The following is a 25,316-nucleotide window of genomic DNA, read 5'->3' on the forward strand; positions in this document are numbered from 1 at the left end:
TGGGATCCTACAATCTATGGAAGCATAACATGCATAAAGACAATCCATCCCAAGAATTATATCAAAATCTAACATATTGATCTTGAGCATATTTATATGCCCAATTACCATTTTTTATGTGCCCGACGAATTTTAGTTAAATTAGGATTCCAAAGTGTATTAGAATAGGAAATTATTTTCCTAAACTTTATAAATAGGATCTTAGGGATATTTTTAGGATTACTTCTTCTTTTTCGTGAGCAAGAGCAAGGGATTAATAATTTGTTTTAGGTTTCAATGTTTTACTTTGTCTTTACTTTTGAATTTATGAAATCAATTGTTTTTAGTTTTAGAATATTATGAGTAGCTAAAAGCCTTTGTTGTGGGACTGTAGCTACAGGTTATTGTCGAACATCAATTATTTTGAATTAATATTGGTTATCACTTAAATTATTTTTGTATTCTTGTTTTAGTATTTCATGCTTGATCACCATAGAGATAAACATATTGTCTATTATTGAACTCAAGAGACGAAGAGGTAGATAGAACAAAAGATACAAGAAGCTCAATCTCTCTTGCATATCACTTCTTCATATTCATGTTCGGATCTGACACCCCGACGAACTTTGAGCTTGGTTATGAAACAAGATGAAATATAAATGCTCGCCAATTGAGTTCTGTCTATCCCCTCTTAATGATGTAGTTAGATAGCTAATTGGAGTAGGTGATTAGAGGTCGAGAAATCATGATAATAAAATCAAGTAAATCAGTAATTTGATAATCGTAGTTAATTCATTACATGAGATGTGATACATGAAACCTTACACATGTTGCTGCCCTGGAATTGTCCCTCAACTGTTTAAATCACCAAAATTGAAGTTGTCATTATTAGTTACTTTCATAATTTAATTTCCGCGATGGTAATATTAAACAAAAACACAAGCTCTTGAAAACACTTTCTTTAAATTGTGAAATTAATAGAATTAATATAAATTGATCATAAGTCCTTTGGATTTGACAAATCATATCTAAAAGAGCCATTTATTACTTTTGCGACCACGTACACTAGAGTGTGCGTTTGGGGGCAACAATTAATATCAATAGTTTGATAATCGTATGAAATGCCTGAAAGATATATGATACATGAATTCTTAGTATGCTGCAGCCTTAGATTTTCCCAATCATTGTAAGTTATTTTATTATTTCATTCTTGTATTCTTAGTATTCAAATACAAATAAACTCTTTTGACATGCTTGAATTAATAATTAGACTAGTATAATTTAGTAAAATAGTTAATCAACAAAACCTGTGGGTTTGATAACCCGGCTCTTTTAGAGCCACTATATTACTTGTGTGATCACGTACACTTGCGTATGCATTTGGACGCAACAAGATTTTGATGCTGCTGCTGGGGACTTAGAAATTAACTATTCTTCTAGGTTATACTCGTTCTTATTATTTATTTAAGTTCTTTTTAAAATAATCTTTATGAACAATTTTTTCCCTTTAATATTTTGGCAATCTTACTGATATGGATGATTGGGATAAATGGTGGTTAGGTGATTGGTATCCATGTAATTATTGTGATGGACCCCACTTGGATATCGAGTGTCATATATGTCTTATATGTGGTGGTCAAAATGACCATGAGAATTGTTTTCCTAACTCTTATGCCCCTCCCTCGAACCCCTATTATGATTCTTCTGTTATTTGTGATATGATTCTTGTAACGACCCTACCGAAGTCATTTAAGCCAATAAATTACGGGATTTTTATGCATATATATATTGTCCTCACATTAGAAAAAAATATATATATATCTAACTTCCGAGTACTCAAACTAGGTGGTTCATGCTTCACACCATCATTCAAAATTAGTGGTAAATTTAATATATTACAAGACTCGGGCTTACACGCCCCAAAAGAACAAAACACATAGTCATACTTATATTACAACCCCTGGTGACATGATCAAATTCGTCCTCGAAACTTCATGTAATTATACAACACATAAATCATGTACAAGTCCCAAGGTTTATGCAAAATATAGATGTCTATATGCAATTGTGATCTTCCATCCCCAATGGCCAGCTTCATGCCTCCTCTCGATCTTTCCCTACGATAGAAACAACTATCGCTAAGCATATAGCTTAGTGGTGCAAAACTATAGTTTTGGAGCCATCCGATTCACAAAACAAACTTTCTCAAGTCATGAGCAACATAATTGAACATAATTAATAAATCAAGTAAACAATATATAAAGAGTATCAAATTCGATATTTAAAGACCCAATTGTCAGGAACGTTCATAGCATCATTTTCCAAGAGATTCAACAACAAGGCTCGCCCAATATGTACCTCATATCTTCACACCAAGCACAAACAAGTATCAAGAAGGGTCGACACCCTATATCAAGAAGGGTCAAGCCCAATAATCAAGAGAACCAAGAACCATATTAAAAATGGCTTTCTAATACGTACTTTAAATGGACAACATCCATACTTAAGACGAACTAAAGATCCAAAGTCAAGATGGCAAATGATCCGAATCAAGAGGCATGCCAAGAGTGACAAAGTCACAGCCAGAAGAAGGACAAGGTCCCAACAAGAGTGCCAAGTGATCAAACAATCCGTACAAGTGGGCGAGTTACACAAGCATCTTTAACTTCTCAAAGGATACCAACACAACAATGCAAAGTGACAAGAGGTAGCCAAGGTACCAAGATCCAATTTCAAATATACTAGAGGTTAAAAGAGTGCAAGTATAAGTTTATACACAAACCTCGGTACTTTAGCAAAGAAACAGTCCAACCAATGTATCAAGGTCCTCAACTTGTTCACGAGTATATACAACCTTTAAAATACAATTAAACAACTTCTTTAATCCCTAGAAGCTTAATAATATTGATGTAAAATAGGATCATCATCACAAGTAAAATTAGCCTGCACAAACACAACAATGCTCCCAAGACAGTGATTCTGGCCAGCCTAGTACCTCAAGTCGCAACTTAGATTTGAAATGGAAAACAGCAAAACTAGACTTCATAACCTTCATGAAATATGTAGATATATCTCTTAGGGTTTCAAACAAACAATAATCACCGAAAAATGTATTTTGTACAACAAGATATAGTCAAAACACTAACAGCTGTTCAGACAGAATTTCAAATTCCAGAATCTGGACAAAACTTGTCCTATGTTGTGTCCCATATATCGAATCCATAACAGCTGAATCAGAGTTTGACATAAACATAAGAGTTGTAGGTCTACGAATTATCTTTCCAAATCATATTTACTCACTGTAAACTAAGTTATAGAACGAGAGATATGCATAAAACACCAAACACTACCCAGCTGAGAAACAGATTTTGTCACTTACCAAAAAGAAGTGTGTGTTCTTGAATTCCAGCCAAAAAGGGCCAAGTTTCTCTTGTGATTTTGAAGAACACTCTGTTTAGATATGTTTCTAAGGTTCTAAGGCTTGAGAAAAACGAAATTACTAAAGGAGGGGTGAAAATATATAGTCAACAAGTGATGTTTATCCCTTGGGCAGCTGTCCTTCAAAGGTGCTGCCCAAGAATTTGTGTGCTGCCCAAAATGTATACATATATATCTATATGTATATCCCTTAACTTCCTTTTAAAGTTATACATAATTCTAATTAGGATATTACCAAAATACCCCATCACAAATCCTTAAATTACGATAAGAATTTATGCTAAGCAAGTTGGCAATTATCACAACACTTCAAGTTCCCAAAATGAGACTAAAACATATTCTAGTAATTAAGCAACGGTAAATCGACATGAGACTCTTGGTTAGTATTTAGGGGTGTTACAATTCTCTCCCCCTTAAAGAAATTTCGTCTCGAAATTTACCTTACGCTAATTCCGGAACAAGTGCGGATACTGGGTCCTCATGTCTTCTTCTCTTTCCCAAGTAGCTTCTTTTCTAGAATGGTTCCTCCAAAGTACCTTTACTAAGGGGATTCTCTTGTTTCTAAGTTGCTTCACTGCTCGATCTTGAATTAAAATAGGTTCTTCATCATACGTCAAGTCAGGATTAACCTCAATAGACTCAACTGGGAGAACATGTGATGGATCCGAACGATATCTTCTGAGCATAGAAACATGAAAGACATTGTGAATTTTCTCCAAGTCCGGTGGCAAAGCTAATTTATATGCAACTGGTCCAACCCTTTCAAGTATCTCATAAGGTCCAATAAATCGGGGACTAAGTTTTCCTTTTTGGCCAAATCTCATAATCTTTTTCCATGGAGACACCTTTAGGAATACTTTATCTCCCACTTGATATTCGATGTCCCGCCTTTTAAGATCAGCATATGACTTTTGTCTATCTGAAGAAATCTTTAAACGATCCTTGATAATTTTTACCTTGTCCTCTGTTTGTTGCACAATTTCAGGACCGACAAGCTTTCTGTCACCAACTTCACTCCAACAAAGAGGGGTCCGACATTTCCTTCCGTAAAGGGCTTCATAGGGAGGCATTCCAATACTCGATTGGTAGCTATTATTATAAGCAAATTCTATCAAAGCCAAGTGTTTGTCCCAACTACCCTCAAACTCCATAATACAAGTTCGAAGCATATCCTCCAAAATTTGTATCACTCTTTCCGACTGGCCGTCCGTCTGAGGATGGAACGAAGTGCTAAATCTCAACTTAGTACCCAAAGCTTCCTGCAAGCTACCCCAAAATCTAGATGTAAACCTTGGGTCTCGGTCAGATACAATAGACACAGGGATCCCATGTAGTCTTACAATCTCATTAATGTACAATTCGGCTAAACGCTCAAGCGAGTAATCCATCTTGATTGCTAGGAAGTGAGCACTCTTGGTTAGCCTGTCTACAATCACCCATATTGCATCATGATTTCTCTGAGTGCGAGGAAGTCCAGAAACAAAGTCCATAGTTATTCTCTCCCATTTCCATTCCGGCATCGACAAGGGCTGTAGTAATCCAACTGGGACCTGATGTTCTGCCTTTACTTGTTGACAAACCAAACATTTAGAAATGAACTCCGCAATGTCTCTCTTCATACCATTCCACCAATAATGTTCTTTGATGGTCAGATACATCTTTGTACCTCCAGGATGCATTGCATATGGTGAAGTATGTGCTTCCTTCAATATTTTTTTTCCTCAAGCTGTCATCATTAGGGACGCATAACCTGTTTCGGTAAAATAAGACACCATCCTCTGTTAATGTAAAATCAAGCTTTTCCCCATTTTGAACTTCTCTGGTCAATTTTACAAGTTTCTCATCTATCTTTTGTGCTTCCTTCACCTGTTCATGTAATATTGGCTTTACTTGCAAATTAGCAACAACTGAACCATTTGAATCAGGTGTAAAACAAACATTCATGGCTCTTAATTCAAGAAGTAAAGGTAAAGGACTCAAGGAAATGCTTACGAAGGATTTTCGACTTAAGGCATCGGCAACCACATTGGCTTTACCTAGATGATAATCAATTGTGCAGTCATAATCCTTAATGAGTTCAAGCCATCTACATTGTCGAAGGTTTAGCTCCTTCTGAGTACCCAAGTACTTTAAGCTCTTGTGATCAGTAAATATATGACATTTCTCTCCATACAAATAATGCCGCCATATTTTTAAAGCAAACACTATAGCAGCAAGTTCAAGATCATGGGTAGGATAATTCAATTCATGCGGTTTTAATTTTCGAGAGGCATAAGAAATAACCTTCCCTTCTTACATCAAAACGCATCCGAGACCATTGTGAGAAGCATCGCTGTATACTACATATTCTCTCCCTTCAATTGGTAGAGTAAGTATAGGCGCTTGAGTCAACAAGGATTTGAGAGTTTCAAAGCTCTCTTGGCATCTGTCATCCCAAATAAACTTTACTTCCTTTTGCAAAAGTTTAGTCAAAGGAGAGGCGATAATGGAAAAGCCTTTCACAAATCTTCTGTAGTATCCTGCTAAGACTAAGAAACTTCTTACCTCGGTTGGACTTTTGGGAGGTCTCCATTCAACAACCGCTTGTATCTTACTAGGATCCACCTTCACGCCTTCAGCTGATACAACATGTCCTAGAAATGTCACTTCATCAAGCCAAAATTCACACTTGGAAAGTTTAGCATAAAGTTCCTTCTCCTTCAAAATTTGCAAAATAATTCGGAGGTGTTTATCATGGTCTTCACTACTTCTGGAAAATATTAAAATATCATGTATAAAAACAACCACAAACTGATCAAGATAAGGCTTGAATACTCGATTCATTAGATCCATGAATACCGCAGGAGCATTTGTCAATCCGAATGGCATCACCGAAAATTCATAATGCCCATACCGAGTTCTAAAAGCAGTTTTAGGAACATCTTCCTCTCCAACACGCAGTTGGTGATATCCAGACCTTAAATCAATCATTGAGAATACTTTAGCACCCTTCAGTTGGTCAAACAAATCATCGATCCTTGGTAGCGGATATCTATTTTTGATTGTTATTCTGTTCAATTGTCTATAGTCGATGCAAAGCCTAAGAGTGCCATCTTTCTTCTTGACGAACAAAACAGGGGCTCCCCAAGGAGAAACACTAGGTCGAATAAAACCTTTCTCAAGAAGTTCTTGCAATTGAGCTTTCAATTCTCTTAATTCTGCCGGAGCCATTCTATAAGGAGTGATAGAAATAGGGGTAGATCCAGGAATAAGCTCGATTGGGAATTCAACCTCTCTTTCCGGGGGCAATCCAGGAAGGTTTTCTGGAAAGACTTCTGGAAAATCACATACGGCATGTATGTCCCTGATACAAGGACTCTCCAACCGTGTATCAACTATGTGAGCAAGGTATGCCCCACAACCTTGACGCATCAATTTTCTTGCCAAGGCCGCAGAAATAATACTAGCTGTCAATGATCTTTCACCTTGTACAATGATATGTGAAAATGTCGGATCTTTAAAGGTCACATGCTTTGATCTACAATCTACCACTGCATGATATTTATGAAGCCAATCCATCCCGATAATAACATCAAAATCCTTGAAGGGCATTTCAATCAAATCAGCAGGGAAGACCAGGCTTTGAATCACGAAGGGACAATCACGATAAATTCGATTACACACAACTTGATAACCCAAAGGACTTTCAACCAGCACATCATAATTAAGTTTCACAGATTTCACATTTTCAGGAAGAACAAGTGATGAACAAATATATGAATGTGTAGAACCCGGATCAATCAATGTAAACACACATAAGCCAAATAAGTGAAATTTACCGACAACCACGTCTTGTCCATCTTGATCATCCCTCTGCCTCATAGCATAAGCACGTGTAGTAGCCCTTTGCCCACTAGCTTGATTAGCTCCACTTGTACCTGCTGCTTGGTTGTTTTTAGGTCTTGCACCTCTACTAGTTTGAGCAGGATTAATAGAAGGCTTATGAACTGAGCCTTCAGTTCTCAAGGAAGGAGCATTATTAGGATTAGGACAATCCTTCACTTTATGATCAAAGCTCCCACAATTGAAACATGCACCAGAAGCTCTCCTGCAAGTACCATAGTGATTCTTTCCACATTGCGGACAAGTAGGGACACGAGGCTTACCTTGGCCATAATTTGGCATGCTAGCTGTAGAAAAATTTGATCTGCTTTGCTTTTGTTGTGGTGGCTTGTTATCACTACTAGCCTTAGAGTTATCAAACCTTCCCCTTTTTGATGGCCCCCCAAAATCGGTTCTAGGCTTCCGGAATTTGCTTTCATTTCTGCTAGCTTCTTCTTTATCAAGTCGCTCCCAAGTAAATGCAGCAGACAGTAACTTACAAAAGTTCTCATGTTGCAGGATCGCCACATTCTTTCTAATGGAATCATTTAAACCATCTTCAAATTTCCTGCACTTGTCTTTTTCCTCTTTAATAATACCTCCAGCATAACGAGAGAGCCTTAAAAACTTCTGTTGGTACTCAGCAATAGACATACCTCGTTGCCTTAAATTCAAAAACTCCTTTCTCTTTGCATCACAATAAGCAGGTGGGACATATTTCATACGAAATTCCCTAAGAAAATCATCCCAAGTAAGAACAGGAGGTTTTACCTTGGCATTTGGAACACTTACCCACCAATCATAAGCATCCTTCTGTACTAGTGAAATAGCATACTTAAATTTGGCAACATCAGAACATTCCAACTGCTCAAACACCCTTTCCATGCGCTCCAGCCATTGTTCAGCATCAGTGGGATCAACGGTGCCTTCAAACTCTACTCCACCCATTTTCCTCATTTTCTCAAAGTTAATCACGTTAGGATCATGCATCGCTTCAGCCATGTGGTGGAAGAATTCAGCCATTTGTTGAAAAGGAGGATTCATGGCTTGAGTACCGCGGCTCATCTGAGGATGTGAACCCGCTCTTACACCATGATGGTTTCCCACTTCAGACCCACTAGTGTGGGGAACATATTGATTCGAGAAAGGTTCGCCAACCTCTTCTAGTGCATGAGGCTGGGGCACAGAGTTACCCAACCCTTCACGATTAGCTTCCATAGGTCGGTCAGAAGAAGAGGCCATAACTTAATCCTTCAAAAGGGAAGATCACATTGCGTTAGGGACATGTACATGATGCATGTGCACTCTAAATGCGATAAAAATATTATAAACCATGCAAGTGAACAAATAATACAAGTAGAACCTTTTTCGAATGTGAACAAGTATACAAGTAAGTCACAGCAAAAGTCCTAGAACCACAAACCTAGGCTCTGATACCAATAATTGTAACGACCCTATCGAAGTCATATAAGCCAATAAATTACGGGATTTTTATGCATATATATATTGTCCTCACATTAGAAAAAAATATATATATATATCTAACTTCCGAGTACTCAAACTAGGTGGTTCATGCTTCACACCATCATTCAAAATTAGTGGTAAATTTAATATATTACAAGACTCGGGCTTACACGCCCCAAAAGAACAAAACACATAGTCATACTTATATTACAACCCCTGGTGACATGATCAAATTCGTCCTCGAAACTTCATGTAATTATACAACACATAAATCATGTACAAGTCCCAAGGTTTATGCAAAATATAGATGTCTATATGCAATTGTGATCTTCCATCCCCAATGGCCAGCTTCATGCCTCCTCTCGATCTTTCCCTACGATAGAAACAACTATCGCTAAGCATATAGCTTAGTGGTGCAAAACTATAGTTTTGGAGCCATCCGATTCACAAAACAAACTTTCTCAAGTCATGAGCAACATAATTGAACATAATTAATAAATCAAGTAAACAATATATAAAGAGTATCAAATTCGATATTTAAAGACCCAATTGTCAGGAACGTTCATAGCATCATTTTCCAAGAGATTCAACAACAAGGCTCGCCCAATATGTACCTCATATCTTCACACCAAGCACAAACAAGTATCAAGAAGGGTCGACACCCTATATCAAGAAGGGTCAAGCCCAATAATCAAGAGAACCAAGAACCATATTAAAAATGGCTTTCTAATTCGTACTTTAAATGGACAACATCCATACTTAAGACGAACTAAAAATCCAAAGTCAAGATGGCAAATGATCCGAATCAAGAGGCATGCCAAGAGTGACAAAGTCACAGCCACAAGAAGGACAAGGTCCCAACAAGAGTGCCAAGTGATCAAACAATCCGTACAAGTGGGCGAGTTACACAAGCATCTTTAACTTCTCAAAGGATACCAACACAACAATGCAAAGTGACAAGAGGTAACCAAGGTACCAAGATCCAATTTCAAATATACTAGAGGTTAAAAGAGTGCAAGTACAAGTTTATACACAAACCTCGGTGCTTTAGCAAGGAAACAGTCCAACCAATGTATCAAGGTCCTCAACTTGTTCACGAGTATATACAACCTTTAAAATACAATTAAACAACTTCTTTAATCCCTAGAAGCTCAATAATATTGATGTAAAATAGGATCATCATCACAAGTAAAATTAGCCTGCACAAACACAACAATGCTCCCAAGACAGTGATTCTGGCCAGCCTAGTACCTCATGTCGCAACTTAGATTTGAAATGGAAAACAGCAAAACTAGACTTTATAACCTTCATGAAATATGTAGATACATCTCTTAGGGTTGCAAACAAACAAGAATCACCGAAAAATGTATTTTGTACAACAAGATATAGTCAAAACACTAACAGCTGTTCATACAGAATTTCAAATTCCAGAATCTGGACAAAACTTGTCCTATGTTGCGTCCCATATTTCGAATCCATAACAGCTGAATCAGAGTTTGACATAAACATAAGAGTTGTAGGTCTACGAATTATCTTTCCAAATCATATTTACTCACTGTAAACTAATTTCTAGAACGAGAGATATGCATAAAACACCAAACACTACCCAGCTGAGAAACAGATTTCGTCACTTACCAAAAAGAAGTGTGTGTTCTTGAATTCCAACCAAAAAGGGCCACGTTTTCTCTTGTGATTTTGAAGAACAATATGTTAAGCTAAGGTTCTAATGTTCTTAGACTTGAGGGAAATGAATTTAATTGAAGGAGGTGTGAAAATATATAGTTACAAAGGTGATACTTATCAGCTGTACAGATGTCACCAAAAGGGGCTGCCCAAACAAAAAGTTGGCTGCCCAAAAAGCATACATATATATCTATATGTATATCCCTTAACTTCCTTTTAAAGTTATACATAATTTTAATTAGGATATTACCAAAATACCCCATCACAAATCCTTAAATTACGATAAGAATTTATGCTAAGCAAGTTGGCAATTATCACAACACTTCAAGTTCCCAAAATGAGACTAAAACATATTCTAGTAATTAAGCAACGGTAAATCGACATGAGACTCTTGGTTAGTATTTAGGGGTGTTACAATTCTTCTGTTATTTGTGATGTTGGTGGGGGTGATCAAATGGAGAATGCAAAATAAGAGGTCTGTAATGTGAATTCATTTAAGGAATGTAAGGGCATGCTTGACAAAGTTAATTTAAAAATCATGGAACTATTATTCGAATGCATGGAACAACAATCAAATATCATGGAACTGCAATCTAAGGTTGACGCTTATCAATTACGAATTACAGGCCTAGCCAATACTCAATTAGAGAAACAAATTAAATCCAAACAAGGAGAAAGTTATGAAGATGCCGAGATAGTGAGCCAATCTTGGCACAAGAATAAACTCAACTTCTAAAGTTTCAAGAGTCTATCTGTGATGGTCTGACATACATGATGATGAATAATGTTACAAGCACACACAATCCAATTCTGTAAACGATCGTTAAGCAATATATAACCCAGCAAATGAGTTGGGGGTCGAATCCCACAGGGAGCGGTACGTGTTCAAATTCAATTAAGAAGTACAAATGTGATCTAACTAGATATAGGAATAGAAATTATCGGAAAATACATGAAACAAGTCAGAAGGGGTGTTATCAAATGTCAGATGGGGGGGTTTTGGTTTGCAATTATCAACTACAACGCAGTCACAAACAATTTGAAATAACAATAAGAAGAGGAATTCTTGGGATGTGATCGATTATAGGAAAATTTTGATATATGGGTAATTAAAACTACTAGTAAATAGCTAAATATCAGCGGTTTGGCTAGATTATAATTGAAATAGCTTTCTCTCGAACAACTATTTTGTTTCAAGTGATTTCTCTCGAACATCAACAAGCATAGCAATTAAGAGCAACCCATAACCTTAATATATCTTCTCTCTCGAGCAAGATGGGTAGGATTGTATTTAGTATTCATTCTCTCGAGCTGAACCCAAATCAATCTAATACCTACAAACCATAAATCAAAAGCTTTGGTTCAAAAGCCTCTCTTTCGAGTAAGTTAAGAACACAAAATTAGAACTGCATTTGCAACTACAATTCATAAATTAAACCTCAGCTAATGATTAAACCCACTTCAATATAGCATTTAAACTAGTAATTAACAATACCCATAAACTAATTCAACCCATAATCACATGATCACACCCCAAGAATTGGGGTTTTAGCTAAACAACATAAAAAAGTAAAAACGGTTACCAAATCGATTAGCCATCAACTGGGTAAGAGTAATTTAGTCTTTATAATGCTTCAATTTGTAGAAAATTTGAAACCCACCTGCAAAATCTCCAAATTGAGTCTCAAAAAGTGTTCAAGTTTACTAAGAAACTCTCCAAAACTCAAGAGAAAACCATTCTAGACTAAAAATTCATTAAAAGCTAACTGTTTGAAATCTGATTTATAGTCGCCAAAAATAAGCCACGAAGGACCATTGGGCGATATAAGTCGGGTTTACCGAGTAGTTCAACGAACCGCCCTTTGCTCTTTTCTATCGCCTTTTTTGCATTGGCTCTCAACATCCTCAAGTCCTATAACTTTGGGAGATCTCTTTTTGCATCGCGGAACTGCTCGGTGAGTCACCCGCTGCCCCTTTCATGTCATCTACTTGGTTTATTCCCTCAGGGCTGGCACAATGGAACTTTAGGCAGTTAAAATAGCCATTCAGCGAAACGCCAAGTGCTCTTGGCGATCCTCAAGCTCGTCGTTCTTCACTTCTTCAGTTTGTTTTGTTCCTTTCTGCCTGTTAGTGTCCTTGCTTTGCTCCTCAATCCATATATTTGAAAATCAAGGCTTTCACATCAGTTTATGGCACAAATTAAGCATTTGAGAACACTAAATCTATATAAACAAAGCCCCAAATGAGTCCAAATCTCGAACTCATCAACACCCCCAACTTAAACTTTTGTTTGTCCTCAAGTAAAACTCAAGATCAGCAGTTCAAAAAGGATGTCTCAAAAAGTGCTGCATAAGACTCAACATGAATGCACTCAACAAGGTTCAATTTACTCATGCAATGATCAATTGTGCACTCAAAGATTCAACTTGTGACTCACCATTATCAAAGTTACTCAAGTTCACAATACTTGCTTTAAATGAAAGTTCACAATACTTGCTTTAAATGCAAGTTCAAGCTCCACAAAGGTGCTCAAATGCCCTCACAGCAAAGATGATTCTATATTCACACACACAATTTCTCAACAATGTTAAAGTTCCGAAATCACATACAACTCTCACACTCACAAAGATGAACACATTGCTGACTTCACCCATAGGTTTGACCTTATTTTCCAATCAACATTTGTTTCATCTCACTCAAGATCACAAAGGTCATTTCACGGCTTGTAACGGGGCTGAGTGTAAAGGTATGGTCATTTCGGCTTAATGGCTCCTACCTTCAAGAAGTGTGGTCCGAACATCACTTTTTCTCCTTTTCTTTAACATTAAATCATGCTCATAATCCACCCCGTTATTCAATTTCACATGAACTACCGGATACCCCATTTATTTTTTGCAACTTCCACCAATTTATTTCCCAACCTTTTTCATTTTTTTCTATGCTTCTTTTCTCTTTTCTTTTCTTTTTTTTACATGGAGGGATTTCATCCTTTTTCAAGACCATTACTCAACGGGGGATTTCTCACACTTCTTGATTTTCCTTCTTTTTTCACCACACCCCCAACTTAGGCTTTTGGCCTAAGTTGGCTATTCACACAAACCACACTTCCAAGAAAAGGATAAGGCTCAATAAGGTTCAAGCAAGGTTCACACATCTCACAAGGTTGTCCACAAAAGAGGTATATTGTCAAATTGTTTCACTCTTCAAAATTGTTGCCTAAGATCATTTCAAGTGCTTGCATCACTTAGTTAACCGGACCAACGGGGCAAATTCTAGGTGTAATCACACGCAATGTTCAAAGTAATCTCAACACACAAGGCATTGGCACCAATATCAAACAAGACTCCGCACTTTTTAGCTAGTGTGCAATGTTCATCACAAGAGACTCATTCGAACCCGGCTAGTTACAACGAGATGCTAAAAGTTAACATATTGTCTATGCAACTTCATTGGCCTCATCGTAGCCACACATTTATTTCGTTCAATTAAGAGTACTATTCAAGTCATCGGTATTGATCATAGCCAATACTCAAATTCGAATAAGAACAACCACAATCACACACAAAAGAGGTGGCAAATCAAAGTTTTAAAATTAGGTTCAAAACCATTTCCATCAAAACAAGGGCCACAAGCTAAAACATCCACAATATTAAGATCAAAACACATATATAGATCAAAATCCAATATTCACAAACAAAATAGAATCACAAGAGGTAGCTATGGAAATACCTCACCCTGCCCACAAAGAAAAAGCAGTTGTCCTCAAATGTAACAAAGCAAATATAACTAATAAAATAAACAAAGAGGGAGGTAAAGATGGTCCTGTCTACTCAGTCGCTCCGTCTGTCGGGGCATCAATGTCCGGGGTAACACTCTTAGGGTGGCCATCAGTGCCCGGTGGATCATCAGTTAGATGCACTAGACCCAACCATAGCAGTGTCTCTCAAGGAGGCCTAACGTGTTGTCTCGAACATGGAATCCTCTAGGTCGGCCAAATCCTCATAAACAACAACATCTCACTCCTCAAGCTGCTCCTTATCGATCTCGGCATCAGACTCAGCATCCTCCCTAATTTCATCTCCGGATGTACCTCAGCGCAAGCTGGAATCTCAGCACTCGGATCATCTGGGATCTCCACTGTCCCAAATAGCGAAGTAAAGTTTGTGGACTTCAGATGATCCATATCCTTCCTAAGCTCAGAAACCTCGGCTTTCAAAGTCGTAACCTCAGTAGTCACACCCTACCCTCTCTCAAAAATCACCAATCTCGGTGTGAGAGCATCAGTGGAAGCCTGGAGAGGTGTCAGCGCAACAGTGATAGCTCTCTCAATCATCTAGGGCACATCGACCTCGAGCCTGGAAGCACGTACATTGGCAGAATGGGCTAAGTGCCCATCTTAAGGAGCATGGCCTGGGTGATCAGAGGCCTGGCGGTAGTAGAACCAGTAGTAGCTTTAGGGGGCTGGGAAGGAGTGGAAGTAGATGTACCTAAAGGCCCAAAGTAGGAAAGGCTGCCTCTGCAAGTAAAGAATCAACATCAACCTCCAGGGATGTATCCATCGGAGTTGCTCTCCTTTTATCTGACTCATCCCGCATGTACTCGGTCTCTATGCACTGGATGTCGGTGGAGGATGTGGGTGTAACCTTAATATCCCTCTTCTTATGATGAGGAACTCTATCCTGATGACATAACTCTATAATGAGTACGGGAAATGGAAGGGACGTCTAGCACTACTTGACCCTCATGGCCATTTCCTGCTCTATAATCAGCCCCAGATTCAACCATTTCTTGGAAATGATAGATCCGAGACAGGCCACCTTTGGGTGGCGGAGAATGGGCTCGGTCTGCGATGGCATGACTGAGTTGCTGATGAATCTAAACTACTACCGAGCTGCTATGTTCAGATCCTTCATTTCAATAGGTGCTCCTGCTTTAATCCACCTTGGGGTGGTGTTAGAAATGAGAGAAGCTAGCCAACCTTTCAAATTATCTATGGTATGTGAAGTGACCATACTCTGATATGCGTGCTCGATGTTTGTGACCCTGTCAAATACTATGTTTATCTCATTGTTGTTGCATCGGAATGTCCTCCCCCGGACCACCACAAACTCTACCGGTCTGAAGGCGTTGGCTTTATTCTTTTCTTTTGGTACCAGGTCACTATAAGTTGTATAAAACTCTCAGACACATGTAGGAATGTATGGGCCACGGGGTCTAGTGAAGATCTCAAACCTATGGTATCGGAGAGTGTCCCACATATGAGGGTATATGTCCACTACACCATCTGTGGACAGCCACTTTTCCTCTAGAATGGTCCTCAATACCTCTGATTTTAACCGGTTGAGTAACTGGGGAGGAGGACCCTGAACTAGTGGTACTGGAACCACCGTCTGTGCCGGAGCTGGGACTAAATTGCAGCAGGAGGTGTTGACTCTGGGATCCTAGACGGCTGTTGACGAGCTTTCACACAAATCTCTACTCATCGAGTCTGTAGCAACTGATTATCCTTAGGCTCAGAGAATGAAGCCTGAGAATAGAAGGACTCCCTATCACTGTCGGAGTTGTGCTCTAGTCTCTCAACTACGACCGTTTTTCCCTTGCCCTTGCCTCCCTTCGGAGGTGCTTTCTTGCTTTGTGTGGAAAAACCAGTTGCTTCCTCATTAATCATAATGCCCTGTCCCTTTTTTTGGTGAGGCATACAACTCTCATCCAAGTTGGAAATAGCCATATCTGCAAAACATATCGAAAAGTGTTAGAAATAATTTAAGAAAATAACAGAAATCAGGTTGCAGAAAGACTCACCGAACCAGTCGCTTAAGCGAGCCAGATCAGGCTCACTGAAAGGATCAGCTCAAAAATTCTCCAGAATTAAGTCATGTCGGCGATGTGCAGGGTCCTTCGGCGAATTACTGACACCAATTGACGAGCTTAGAGTAGCCCACCAAATTTTACAATGCATTTTAGGGGTTAGGGGGCGTAGAAAGGGCTATCTAAGGAACCTTTCAGCGAGCTCAGACTTCCCGCCGAAAGTTACAGACTCAACTAAGCCAAAACATGAAATTAAGGGTGATTAAAGGGGGACATTGGTGAACCGCCAAACCATTCGGCGAGCTCGACGTAGCTGGCCAAACGACCCAACGTGCCAGTTTTCAACCCCATTTCCTAAAATCATGCCCACAGCCCCCCAAAATCAAAATCAAACGCAAACACTATGCAATAAACACTATACCCATAGGACCCATGCCTTCGAGGTACTGAGACTTCCCCGATTTGGCCAAAATTGGCCATTTGACGACTTTTACGAATGGCATCAAACGCTCCATCATCGGGAAAATTATGTTATTTGGCGCAACTCGGGGTTACTTAGACTTCACCCAACTAGACCCAACACAAAATAACTGCAACCCAACAGTTTAGGAACAATTTTAATGCACAAAACACAGGAAATCATCGATTTAAGCATTTAGGCACAAGTTCAAACAAATTACGGGAAATCTAACACATAAGTCCCCGTTTAAGCAATTACCCAACACAAATCAATACACATTCACCTATTGCATTTGAGTTTAACCACTAAACTAAAGTACAGGGTTTGAAAAACCAACACTATATGCCAAATTGAGAATTTGAAAAGCTAGGCGACAAGGTATTCCAAATTCGAGCGCGAGATCACGCACAAAAAGGAAGTAAAATAGCAAAAAAATATCAAAAATCTAAAGTTCGAGTGAGATTTCACAGGGTTAGGAATGAGAGAATATGAAAGATTTTGAAATTTTAAAATGTTTGGCCTTTTATGACTTTTGAGTTCGCAACCCTTTCAGCGGATAAAGTTGTCCATACCGAACCACTCGGTGACGCACCGAGTAGTTATCTTACCTCGCCGAGATTTACAGGACCTTCAGTAAACTTAGGGGTCCAAATAATGGACTAAAATAGGCTTGCCGACCTGTTCGGCGAGTCACCGATTAAGTAATTAGCCCGTCGAGTTTTATAAACTTCCACCTCCGGTCTTGTGGGTCCAACGACGGTCCAAGTCGGGCTCGCCGACCTCTTCGGTGGGTCACCGATTGGAATTTTGGCTAGCCAAACTATTTCTTTTCCAGCACACTTCACTTTTCAATTTGCACAATCAACACATGTTATTCAAAATCAAACTTAAAGCATTAAAAACTTGGGTTGCCTCCCAAGAAGCGCCTTAGTTAATGTCATGGCACGACGAAAATACAAAATCAAACTTTATTTTTGGGGTTTGCCATTGTGTCACTAGGCAACCCCCCTTGTTGTCTTGGATTCAAATGCGAAGAAATTTGACCTATTTTGGTCTCCAGCTGCTTAATAGAGACTGAGTGAGAGGTCACCGTCTGATTGAGGGTCGAGACATCCTCTTTCATCTCTTTCAACACTTTGGCGGACCCTTTAACTTTGTTGAGAATGCGTGAGAGCATATCTTCTGTCCGGTCACTCTCTGAATCTTTGGGCTTTTGACGCTCATGAGGAGGAACATACCTATCCTTCTCCCTCTCTTTTTCCTTCCAAGTGGCATTACGATCATGCCATTCTCTGTCACGATCTCTCCAACCCTTATCTCTATTCCATCCTTGATTTCCATCCGGTCTTGGGTAGTTTGCACGATAACCTCCTCCTTGATTGGCTAGGAAGTTCACTTTCTCATTGTACAACACTTCAAATTTTGTTTCATCGGGGTTTATTCCACCAACACCCATACCATTAACACTCATTGCACCAACACCCATGACATTTTTGGCTAAGATATCTAGCTAGGTCATCATTTTAGCCATGTTTTGGTCTCTCTCTTAATCCTTTTCGATCTACTCTTTTGTCATTTTATAAGTAAGAGGAGAGACTTGGTCTTCTCAAGTGTACCATTCCCTGTTGATCTTCGTCATGCAATCAAGGAGTTGGGACACTATTGCATAAGGCTGTTGCATTATACCACCCAGAGAAAGTTGATCAGCCACTCCCTTGTTTACCGAATCAAGGCTTCTATAGAAATATTGCAGCAACACATTATCTTGAATTCCATGATTTGGGCACTAAAGCACCAGTTTTTTAAATCTCGGCCATGTTTCATGGATTGGTTCACCTTCCAAGCATTTGAAACCTTGGATACCATCCCTTAGAGTCATTATCTTTGATGGGGAAAATAATCTCACTTGAAATGTTGTGGTCAGCTCATCCCATGAGGTGATAGAGACCCTCGGTAACTCAGCCAACCATTTAGTAGCTTTACCCATCAAAGAGAATGGGAACAACCTGAGACGGACCAATTATTTCGATATGTTCTTAAATGAGAACGGCCCACAAACATCCACGAAGTTCCTGATATGCCCATTGGGATCCTCCTGAGCCAGCCCCCCAAACAATCCTTTCAATTGTAGGAGCAGAAGCATTGTGCTTGTGATGTTAAAAACAACATTTCCTTCAGTTGGAAGTAAACAAATGGCACCAACACCATCCACTTGATTTGGGTCATTGACATTTGGGTCATTAAGGTTCCCAATAACGTCTTGGTGGCCCACTTGGCTACCATTATTTCCGTTAACGCTCATCTCCTCCTCTGTTTAACACAAGCAACACAAAACCAAAAATTAAAATAAGTAGATACAACTATAACTAGAAAGATCACAATTCAACTTCAATAAAAGAATTTTAAACAACACAATTCCCCGGTAGCGACGCCATTTTGATGAATAATGTTTCAAGCACACATAATCCAATTCTAGGTGTAAACGATCGTTAAGCAATATATAACCCAACAAATGGGTTGGGGTCAAATCCCACAGGGAGCAGTACATGTTCAAATTCAATTAAGAAGTACAAATGTGATCTAACTAGATATAGGAATAGAAATTATCAGAAAAGACATGAAACAAGTCAAAAGGGGTGACATCAAATGTCAGATGGGGGGTTTTTGGTTTGTAATTATCAACTACAACGCAGTCACAAACAATTTGAAATAACAATAAGGAGAGGAATTCTCGGGATGTGAATGATTATAGGCAAATTTCAATAAATGGGTAATTGAAACTACTAGTAAATAGATAAATATCAGTGGGTAGGCTAGACTATAATTGAAATAGCTTTCTCTCAAACAACTATTTCGTTTCAAGTGATTTCTCTCAAACATCAACAAGCATAGCAATTAAGAACAACCCATAACCTTAATACATGTTCTCTCTCGAGCAAGATGGGTAGGATTGGGTTTAGGATCCACTCTCTCAAGCTGAACCCAAATCAACCCAATACTTACAAACCATTAATCAAAAGCTTTGGTTCAAAAACCTCTCTCGAGCAAGCTAAGAACACAAAATTAGAACTGCATTTGCAACTACAATTCATAAATTAAACCTCAGCTAATGATTAAACCCACTTCAATATAGCAATTAAACTAGTAATTAGCAATACCCATAAACTAATTCAACCCATAATCACATGATCACACCCCAAGAATTGGAGTTTTAGCCAAACATCATAAAAGAGTAAAAATGGTTACCAAATCGATTAACCATTGACTGGGTAAGAGTAATTTAGTCTTTATAATGATTCAATTTACCGAAAATTCGATACCCACTTGCAAAATCTCCAAATTGAGTCTAAAAAAGTTTTCAAGTCTACGAAGAAACTCTCAAAAACTCAAGAGAAAATTGTTCTAGAGTAAACATTCACTAAAAGCTAACTTTTTGAAATCTAATTTATAGTAGCCAAAAATAAGCCACGAAGGACCATTGGGCGATATATGTCGGGTTCGCCGAGTGGTTCGGAAAACCGCCCTTTGCTCTTATCTATCGCATTTTTGCATTGGCTCTCAGCATCCTCAAGTCTTGTAACTTTGGGCGATCTTTCTTTGCATCGTGGAACTGCTCGGTGAGTCGTCGACTGCCCCTTTCCTGTTGCCAACTTGGTTTCTTCCTTCAGGGCTGGCACACTAGAACTTTAGGCGGTTAAAGTAGCCAATCGGTGACACATCAAGTGCTCTTAGCGATCCTCAGGCTCGCCTTTCTTCACTTATTTAGTTTTTTTTGTTCCTCTTTGCCTGTTAGTGTCCTTGATTTGCTCCTCAATCCATATACTTGAAAATCAAGGCTTTAACATCACTTTTTGGCACAAATTAAGCATTTGAGGATACTAAATCTATATAAACAACACCCCAAATAAGTCCAAATCTCGGAATCATCACATGACAACCCAATTGATAGAAGGAAGAGTTGAGCTCACATAAGAAATAGATCAATTTGGCTCAAATGTTCATGACTTTGAGACTCACTTGAACAAAAAGGTTGAGGCGTCTATTGCCCAATCACCAATTGTTGTGGATCAGAAAAAAAAAAGGAGTTACAACCATTCAACTATACATTTTCTTTAATGTCAATGTTGAGAAAGAGTACAAAAGTGAGAATGTTGTAAATATGGTTGTTTGGAGTTGAGGCATCTTGGGACTCATTTAACATTTTTTTAACATTATGTTTGGATGATGACATGAAATTTGAGTCATCTGAATTAATGGAGGAGTGTATAGATGAGGAACAAGGCCCCTACATTTTAAAGTTTCTAGTCAACATAGAGAAAACAACATTCATCACATAAGGGCCAAGAAGTGCAAGATACGACATCTATTACTGAATTCTTTTATCTTTATACCACTGCCCTGTGAGGAGCAGAAAAATGGTTTCAAATTTAGGGTACAATTCATAACTTCAAAGTGGAAAGAAAGGTGGTGAATTTACTTGTTTCGTGTTGTGACGTTAAATTAGGCACCTATTTGGCACGCCCTGAGCCTACACCCTGGACGTGGACGACACTCGAGAACCATTTTTGGACCCCAAGCAAACCGTTGGCCTGATTGACTACTTAGCAGAAGAATTACTCAAGCAAAACGAGCTTAGAAATAAAATTGAGACATTTAAACTCAAACAAATACTTAATTCAAATGTCTAAAAATACTTAAGTTCAATAATGATAATACTCGGCAAGACACTCTCAAAACATCTCAACAAAATGGAAAGTAATGAGAGACTCCTCAACTCTAACTATCTATGGAGCCTCTAATACTAGGATAGATGTCAGTACAGAACCCTCAACAACTTAACAAAAGCATGAAATAAATGTGAAGCCCTTCGAAAAGCAAGGAGGCTCACCAAAGCTTGGTGGAGTGCAACCACTATCAACGAAACGCCTGTTAATGACCCTAGACACCTGTATCTAAATCATAATGAGATGCAGGTTGAATGACATCAATACAGTGAATGTATGAGCATGCAAAGAGAACTGAAAGCATAGATAACTGAACTGACAAGACTGGAAGATTACTCACCTCAATTCAACTCAATACAAAAGCAACGACAAAATATAAAATGCTTAAACCTTCATATAAAACATATACTAACTCAAGGATATATATAAAAATACAATAATTTACTCTTTACTCTTATTTGAGAGATTTTCTAACCGACAACCATCACTATGAGCTATGTAATGATGCAACGTCTCACCGACGCTTCTAAAACTGTTTTATACCTTGCTGGGGCATAGGAAACCTCAACTAAGTGGATACACTAAGATATACTCAAAATCAATAAGGAGTCTTCTAAAAAGTATGATCATTTACCCATGTTGGCTACATAGTTTATGAGGAATGAGAGTTGTCTAAATTCATCTTCATATCGGTGTTGAATACTACTCCTAATAAAAATATATAGTGATGCTCAAATGTGTAAAACATATTGTTTCTCAATTTGAGGTAATTAGTCAAAATGTCCTCTTAAAAGAGTTAACTACTTTGAATTAATCTCTGAACTCATTACTCTTTTTAGAAATCAAAGTTTCTCTTTTTCAATATAAAAGTGTTACATTTGGAAATACTTAGTTCCCTTATATTCTTTATCATTCATGAGTAAAACTCTTCTTAACACTCAATTTTGATTTCTTAGAAATTTAGTTGAAGACCATTGTTGGTTACGAAAGATCCTCAACAATAACTCAAAAAGACTTCTTGAACTTTTCTCTTAAATTCACTTTAGTTTTGAATGGATTAAAACAATTGACTGGAACATGTAGAAATTATCAACGGTAAATGAAGCCTTTAGGAGCTAATACAAATAAGGGAATCATAGCCACAACTTAAAGGAACATGAGCCGGATGAAACAAAGAAAGAATCGACCCAGACTCCTTGGCGTACTGCTGGCAAATCATCTCAGGGTCTGAACTTCTGAAGTCAGGCCTTGGTGCACTGCTGGCATGTCACCCCAGGGCCTTAACTACTAAAGTTCAGCCTTGACTCTATCATGGCGCGCCCCCAGGCCCCTCCCCAGCAACCCAATGAATTTTCAAGCTTAAATTAGGACCCCAAATTAGTTTAGAATTGAGAAATTTCTCCTAAACTCTACTTGATTCTCAAACCCGACACGAATTTATGGGAACTTTCATACAAACCCTTTGGAAACATAACTTTTAATAAAAAAACACAACACAAAAGACTCAAAACCTCCCTTGTTAAAGAATTGAACTCAAAATCAAGAACTACGCAAGAGTCCTTTAGATACAATGATTTAGTGGATAAATTGATATGTATCGCGTGAGGACGAAAAAGTCCAACACTGTGAGAAGCCTTACATACCTGGAAAGAACAATGTTCTTTGCGAAAATCAAAGGGAATCTTGACGAATGCTTGAAACCTAGATTTTCTCTTCTTGGAACCTGCTCTAACTCTCTCTTAGTGCTAAAGAACGTGAAAAAAGTGGTCTAACACTGATTAGACCCTTATTTGGGTGAATAAAAAATGTGGCTAGGCTCAGTAGTAAGAAGGAAAAAACCAAACTACCCTTTTAAAAACGAATGAGATGCCTTTAATAGAGAAGCTTCACTCAAACGACCATAATTTTTTACTCTGGCTCGAAATTCAGCAAACTTTGCGGAGTTGGAAAGATGATTCAAATACCTTTAATTTAATAGGTCATGAGACACCTAATTCTTTATGTGCAAAAATATATTATTGTTTTAAGTTTACCCATAACTAAAAACTGATGGGTAACTTGTACGAACCTCTCTTTAGCTCTTTTTGAAATATGAGTTGTGACAATATCTCCCCCTTGGAAAATTCATCCTCTAATGAGATCAAACTAAGTACAAAATGGGGTGGGAAATGTCTAACAACCCAACGCAAGCACAAAATGTGCAATTAGCATAAACTCAACATATCAACTTAATGAGTATTTTACAAAGAGTTAGTACCTTGGTATGAAACTGATTTGGAAGGAAATAGGTGAGGGTATCTATTCTTCATATCCTTCTCAGCCTCCCAAGTAGCTTCCTAAACAAATTGATTCCTCCATAAGACCCTGACTGATGCAACCTCCATGGTTCTCAACTTGCGAACTTGTCGGTCAAGAATCTGAATGGGCATCTCCTCGTAAGATAGATTGTCTTTGATACCAATATTCTTGGTAGGTACAATAAGTGAAGGATCACCCAAACACTTCTTTAGCATAGAGACATGAAATACTAGATGGACTACTCCTAACTCTGACGGTAGCTCCAACTCATAAGCTACGTTGCCAACTCTCTTGGGTATCCTATAAGGACCAATGTATCGGGGATTTAGTTTTCCCTTCTTACCACATCTCATAACATCCTTCATAGGTGAAACCTTCAAATAGACCCAATCATTAACCTCAAATTCCAAGTCTCTCCTTCTAACATTAGGATTTCTGACAACTTTACACTATTTTCAGCCTTTCCCGATTAGTCTTCACTTTCTCCATGGCATGATTAATCAAGTCTGGCCCTATCAACTCAACTTCCCGAACTTCAAACAACCTAATAGGAGATCTACCTCTTCTCCATATAGAGCCTCATAAGGAGCCATCTTGATACTTGAGTGATAAATATTATTATATGCAAATTCTATGAGAGGCTAGTGGTCATCCCAATTACCTTTTAAATCCATAAAGCATGCCCTCAACAAATCTTGTAGGGTCTGAATTGTGTGCTTTGCTTGTCCATTCGTCTAAGGATGAAAAACATCAGATAAGAATTAGGAGAGAGATATATAGAGTTAAACTCTATCGCACGACTTTAGAGTGATGAAAGAAGTGCAATTTTCTTAAAAATCTTATAGCTTCATATACATAAATATGGCGTGCTTCACACTCATACTAATGAACTAGACTCTACTTGATGTGGCTTATGAGACATACTAGGAACTTTCAAAACCTTGTGCTATGAATACCTAATTTGTCACGACCTAAAGTATACCCTAGGTGTAACATGGCCTATAGAACCTTGTGAGGCCCTACACAATCCACTTAGCATACATCATATAAGATAATAGAAGTAAAGAGTTCAAAAAATAAAATTTCATATAAAAGAGTTTGACAAAAGTGGAAGTCTAGGATAAGTCTCAAAGCCATATAACATATCATAAGGAAAGTGTTTGGGACATAACCCATACATCACATACAAAGTCCAAAACAAAATGACATAAAACTACAAAGTATATCGGTCTTCAAAACATGAGGACTCACCAATGACTTGAAGCACCCAATAGATGTCTAGCCACGAGTATGGGAGGTAGGAGCGTCGGACCTTATATTAGTAAAACATTGTAGGAATAAGTACACATTAGTACATGGAATGTACTAAGTATGAGGAAGTATGCATAAACATGAACATGATAATATACATGACTTAAATCGAATGGGCATGATCATAATGAAATATTAAAAGATTTTAGAGAAGAAATGGCATGAAGACCATAAAACATTATTAAATACATTAACATAAAGGACATGAGAAAAGCTTTGAAGAAAACATAATCATTTTATGGGATATTAGTTTTAACCGAAAATAAGACCATGAGAGCTATATCATGGAA

At 38.1% G+C, this 25,316-nt stretch overlaps 1 long non-coding RNA gene across 1 annotated transcript; it reads right to left on the minus strand.

The window, feature by feature from the left end:
- Positions 1-8,907: 8,907 nt before the first annotated feature.
- Positions 8,908-13,215, minus strand: LOC125876873 (uncharacterized). Its single transcript, XR_007447550.1, has 3 exons — positions 13,202-13,215; positions 9,781-9,852; positions 8,908-9,115 (listed from the first exon to the last, which is right to left on the minus strand). It is a non-coding gene; the product is annotated as an uncharacterized LOC125876873 (long non-coding RNA).
- Between the last annotated feature and the right edge of the window lie 12,101 nt (positions 13,216-25,316).

The sequence above is a fragment of the Solanum stenotomum genome, chromosome 9, assembly GCF_019186545.1.
Source record: "Solanum stenotomum isolate F172 chromosome 9, ASM1918654v1, whole genome shotgun sequence".
NCBI classification, from domain to species: Eukaryota; Viridiplantae; Streptophyta; class Magnoliopsida; order Solanales; family Solanaceae; genus Solanum; species Solanum stenotomum.